We start from the raw sequence: 6,000 nt of genomic DNA, 5'->3' as shown, positions 1-6,000 counted from the left end.
TACCTAAAATATCGGGCCACCACATCATCGCGTATGGCCCCCCCACATACTGACCTCCGACCAACCTCGGGGGGGACCATCCTCAGGTAAGGCATCCTCTGGCTGCATTGGGACACCACTCCTTATGGCGATGTTGTGAAATATCCCACACAGGACCACAATTTTCGAAACCATATCCGGCAAATACATGAGCTCGCCACCAGAGCGGTGGAGGCATCTGAATCGGCCTTTTAAAAGGCTGATACAGCGCTCCACCACTTGCCTGGTGGCTGTGAGTGTGGTATTAAACTCACTTTGTGGGCCTGGTGTGGGAGCCAAATAAGGAGTGAGCAGCCAGGGCATGCAAGGGTATCCACTGTCTCCTGTGAAAAAGAATAGACAACATCAGGATCACTGTGTATCAAGCTTAACATTGTTATGTACTAAAGGTCTCCACTTACCCAGAAGCCACGCATCACCAGCTTGTAGGTTGTTTAATTTGTGCCATATCACTGATTGCCGGATGACGAAGGAGTCATGTGCACTTCCTGGTAATTTTGCATTCAGGGACAGGATCTGGAGGGAGGCATCACATACCACCATTACATTCAGGGAGTGATAGTGTTTACGGTTGCGAAATATTGCCTCCAGCCGTGCTGGAGGCTGAAGTGGTATGTGAGTACCATCCACAACCCCTATGATGTGTGGGAAGCCAGCTATTTGGTAAAAATTGGCCTTGGCCACACTAAGGGCACCCATATCCAAAGGCATTTTAATAAAATGATGGAGGTGCTTGAAAAGTGCCTCCATCACTGCCCTCAGGATCCTGGAAAAGGAGGATTGTGAGATGCCCGCCACTATTCCCACCGTTGTTTGAAACGATCCTGAGGCACAGAAATGTAACACCGCCATAAATTGCGTAAGTGGTGGTATTGCTGTTGGACTGTCAATTTGCCGCTCAAGATCACTCTCTATTAATGAGAGAGTGTCTATGATGATTTTGGGAATAAGAAGACGGTAGCGTCTTAAAACCTCATCATCGGGCATTCCAAAAAGGGTGACATGTGTTCAAAATATCTGGGGCCTTGCACGCCTACGATGCCTACGCCTGGGACGAGATTGAGGTTGGTCGGCTTCCGGGAGCATGGCCAGAACAATCCGCTCAAGATCAACCTGAAATGGCAAGATTTGAATGTAAGGCTTTGGACCCACCCCAAAAGAAAATTAAAACAATTTAGCTTGATGATACCATCCATTGCTGCTTACATGCCGGGGTATTGTCATGATACGTCAAAACTGAAAATAATCCCAATATTAATTTGTAAAAGTGTAGTCTGTGCATTTATGTTTCTAAATTTGGTGCTAGACAAAACATAAAATAGGCGAAACACACATTTGGGCAAAGAGCAAAATGACATTGCACACAGTACGTCAAATTGGGGTGAAATGTAAGCCAAAAATGCTAAAGGGCAACCACAAACAATTTTACAGGATGAATAAGCATTTAAAAATGCGCTAATTAGTTCGCAAATACAAGTCACTATACAAACAGAGAAAAATGCGCTAATTAGTTCGCAAATACAAGTTAAAAAACAGAGAAAAATGCGCTAATTAGTTCGCAAATACAAGTCACTATACAAACAGAGAAAAATGCGCTAATTAGTTCGCAAATACAAGTTAAAAAACAAACAGAGAAAAATGCGCTAATTAGTTCGCAAATACAAGTCACTATACAAACAGAGAAAAATGCGCTAATTAGTTCGCAAATACAAGTTAAAAAATGGACTTACCAAGAGCAAATATATAAGATTCCCAATCAAAAGGTCTTTGGGTCCGAAATAAAAAAAAACCTAAAAGAGATGAAATTATGGTTCAAAAAATTAAGAACAATAACAAACAAAAGGAGACACCAATTGAACCAAAGTTAGACTTCACAAAACTTACCAAATCAAGAAACGAGACCAAAAAAAAATCCAAAAAAAAAACGAACGGAAAATAAGAACGCAAATCTAGCAAACAAAATAAACTCCAAACGCCAACTCCTTATCCGCAAACAAGAAACTCCAACCAAGGTAACCTCCAACAATCCAAAAACGCCACCTCGACTCGAGACACACCAAGCCATAAATAGTGTTTCGTTTCCTGCACAAATTAAGGAGGGATCATAAGAACGCACAATCAATGATGTGGCCGCAAAATAAGGACGCATGTATAAATACGTCACGAAACAACATTTAAATTCTGGTGTATTTCTTGTTTGGACCTCAGACATGGCTACAGACCAGGGAAACAATGGACAAGAGTCAGGCGGTAAGTCTTTCATGCATTTTGTCTCAATGATTAATTTGAAACATAAGATTGGGCAAGTTGTGAATTTGAGAAATCTGCATATTTACACAAATAGGTGAGGAGGATGACATGGAAGAGGCTGCTGGGCCCAGTATTCCGGCCAAAGCTGCCAAAAAGAAAAGGCAGCCACATTTCACAAGAAAGGAGATGGAGGTTTTGATTCAGAAATGTGTGGACATCCTGCCACAGGCAGACAGGAATATGAGTACAAGCCAGAAGTGGAGAATGTGGGAAGAGGTAGCCGTTGCTGTCAATAGGGTGGGTGATTATGTCCGTCTAGCCCGGGATGTCAAACGGCGGTAAGTAAACACTTGCCCCCCCTATAAACAAGCACCATTTTAAACAAAAGGATAATGGTTCCCATTTTATCCCACAGATGGGGCGACTTCAAATATCGCCTAAAGCAAAAACTCGCGGACAGGGCTAGGCATGCAAGGGGGACAGGTGGGGGTCCCACCCCTGTGTCATTGGAGTTGACGGATTTAGAAGAGCTGGCACAGGGGTGTGTGCAGCCTGTGGAGGTGTTTGGCGTGTCCAACATGGATATGGACATGCCAGACTTTGCGGCTCCTCATGTTGTCCCAGGTACATCTTGTGATGTCACCAACTCTGAAATGTTATTGGGCCAATATGTAGATTCTAATGTGAGTCTTTTCTCATTTTTCCTAACAGAGACACAGGCGGATGAGTCTGCTCCAGAGGGGAGCCTTGGCCGCCGAATTTCTGCTGGCTCTGCAGGGGAGGAACCAGTACATCCGGCTGAGGACCCTGCAGAAGCCAGTCCAGGGCAATCCCCCTCGCAGGCAGTGGCCCTCCTCACAGAACTCAATTTCAAATTGGATTTCCATACGGAGATTCTGCAGAGGATGGACGCCAGTCTGCTACGGGTGGCTGAGGCCCTGGAGCAAAATGCTGCGGCCAACGTGACCATTGGTCAGGCCCTGGCGGAAAATACCAGGGCCAACATCCGCATCGCCAATGCCCTGGAGCAGCTCGTTCGCCAGCACATGGTGGAGCCGACCTCCCTTCCTGCCGGAACATCAGGATCCTCCACCTCTGGCACAACATCAGCCAATCCTCCAAATGTGCCTAGCCCTGTGCCTAGTCTAGAGGCCACAACATCTGCCTCTGGACAGGCAAGCCCGATGACATCCCGGACCCGGTCTGGCGCCCTCCCTCCCCCATCCAAACGGGTGAAAAAACGGTGACAGCAATGGCGACTTTTCCCACACTCCTTCTGTGCTTGGCTCATATTCCTTTCTGGTCAAAACTCCTTTCTTGTGAATTGTTTTTAATTTTTTGTTCTACATTTCATAAATCTTTTATGTTGGCCCAATTATTGTAACTTTGGGAATGAACCCTGCAAAAAAACTTTGCCACAAATTGTTTTTTTTTTTTTTTTTTTGTTTGAGCAATAAAAAAAAAAAAAAAAACTGACATTGTATTCTCACATTATTGTCAAAATGGATAACATTTAATCCTGGGCCAAAAGGCACAAACTGGCAAAAACCAGATTTTACATGCCCAAAAAAAAAAGGGCTCTTTAAGGAACGTTTCAAATTTAACATAACGATGCAAATTCAACAGGCCAAAAGAAAAAGGTAAAAACCAAAAAAACATGATGACATTATTGTTACAATAGGCCCTAACCAACAAATTGAGCCCAAAAGAAACACCCACAAATGTACGTAAATTGATTGTGTAATCATCACATTAGCAGCTATGATTTCCACCTGCGTACGCTTTTGTGCTAACACAAAAAACTGCTTTCAAAACACATACCAAGCCGGTTTTCAATCCAACACTAATTGCTGTTCTGACCACCCGCGATTAATCGCAGCAACATCATGAAGTGCCGGGATGGAGGAGAAGGCCATCGCCAATGTGGTCGAGTAATCCAGACCCTAAGCTGTGCGAGCAGTTTGAAGGGAAAGAGGATCATCCAGTGACGTATGAGTCGGTCCGTACACATTTTACGCTAGCATCTGCTAATGTATGTACGCCCCAAAAACGCCTCGCCACACCTGCGTTTTTCCATCTCCACCCCCGTCAACACCCAAAAACGCCCTGTTCTGTCAATCACATTTGACATGTCACTTCCTGTACGCTATTTGACGAACGAGACCAAAAAAGCTCGCAATCTGCCGTACGCACATGCGCAGTGTTACACCGATGCATGCGCGGTTAGTCAACATCGGAACGCAACGAGCGTACTGCTGTTTGCGTACGGCTCTGAATGAGGGCCAATGATCTCTATGGCTACATGCATTTTCTAAAAAGTATCAGTGTGTTTTCATCACCATGTAGATCTTACTAACTGCTTTGGGGCTCGTTTACATTTGGATGTAAGTCAATTTTATGACACGCCTCCCAGATGTAGCAGTACACACCCACTTTACAGCACGCTCATAGGTGTTACTTTCACAATCTCCCTGAAATGCTTTTTCAAAAGTAGGCAAGTATGCTTTGTGGTCTACATGCGAAACAAGCCAGTATTTACCCCACGTGCCATAAAAATGTATGTATTTGCAAGCCTTGGATTGCAACATGTTTTGTCCAGGTTCACAGTTACCTGCAATATCTTACTGTATTCCAAAAGCTGAAACAGGCCCCTACTATCTTCTTTTTTGCTATTGTGTTGTATTAGGGAATCGCAACTTTCCCTAATATTAAAAGCTGCATTTAACATATTACTTATTATTATTATTATTATTATTATTACATTTTATTTATAGGGTGCCACAAGTGGTCCGCAGCGCCGCGCATACAGTAAAGGGTACACAGAACATTACATTACAAAGACAATACAGTAACCAAATTATAGACAGAACACAAGTATCAATCAGCAACACAATTCTCCATACACAGTACAGCTCTGAAGGTGAAAGCTATCATAGAAGTGATAGAGAAGAAGGCTGTGAGACAGTAGGAGGACCCTGCTCCAGGAGCTTATAGTCTAGGGGACAGGGGAGATGGACAGATGGCATGAGGCATGAGTGTGTAGAGGGGGACCTGAGTGCAGGAAGTAAGCAAGGTAGAGATGGCTAAAGCGGGAGGGACAGAGATCTGGTAACATCGTTATGTGGTGGAAGGGTATGCTTTGATGAACAGGTGGGTTTTCAGTGCATGTTTAAAGCTCTGCAAGGTTGGGGAGAGCTTGATCGAGCGAGGGAGCTCAGGACCTGATTCAGACCCGGTTGCAAGCGCTGAGCACTTGCAACCGGGTCAATGGTGGCCTACAGCACATGCGCATGATGGAGCCGGCTCCGTCGTGCGCATGCGCAAGACCCGGCTAGCGATGGGCAATCCATTGCTCCGGGTCTCGCACCAAAGGGGGCGAGCTGTCGATGTTGAGTGATGGCTCGCCCCCTTTGGTGGGTGGGCCGGGGGGTGGCTGCCCAAATGGAGGCGTTCCCGAGGGAACGCTTGCCATTTGGGGGTGGCCCCACTGACATCACGAGTGATGTCAGTGGAGAGCTTCCAGCTCTGTTAGAGCCGAAAGCTCTCTGGGGCTTGCGATGAACGAGACCCTACCACAAGGGTCTCGTCGCAAGCCCGATGGTCGCAATGGTCTTGACCATCGCAACCATCATCATGGCCACCCACAGCTATGTGAGCGGCCAAGAGGCCACTCCAAAAAAAAAAAACCCTGGCCCTGATTCAGAGTGAGCG

This window comes from Taudactylus pleione, unplaced genomic scaffold (genome assembly GCF_031769625.1).
Source record: "Taudactylus pleione unplaced genomic scaffold, aTauple2 ptg000918l, whole genome shotgun sequence".
Classification (NCBI taxonomy): domain Eukaryota; kingdom Metazoa; phylum Chordata; class Amphibia; order Anura; family Myobatrachidae; genus Taudactylus; species Taudactylus pleione.
This window is presented reverse-complemented; position numbering follows the sequence as displayed.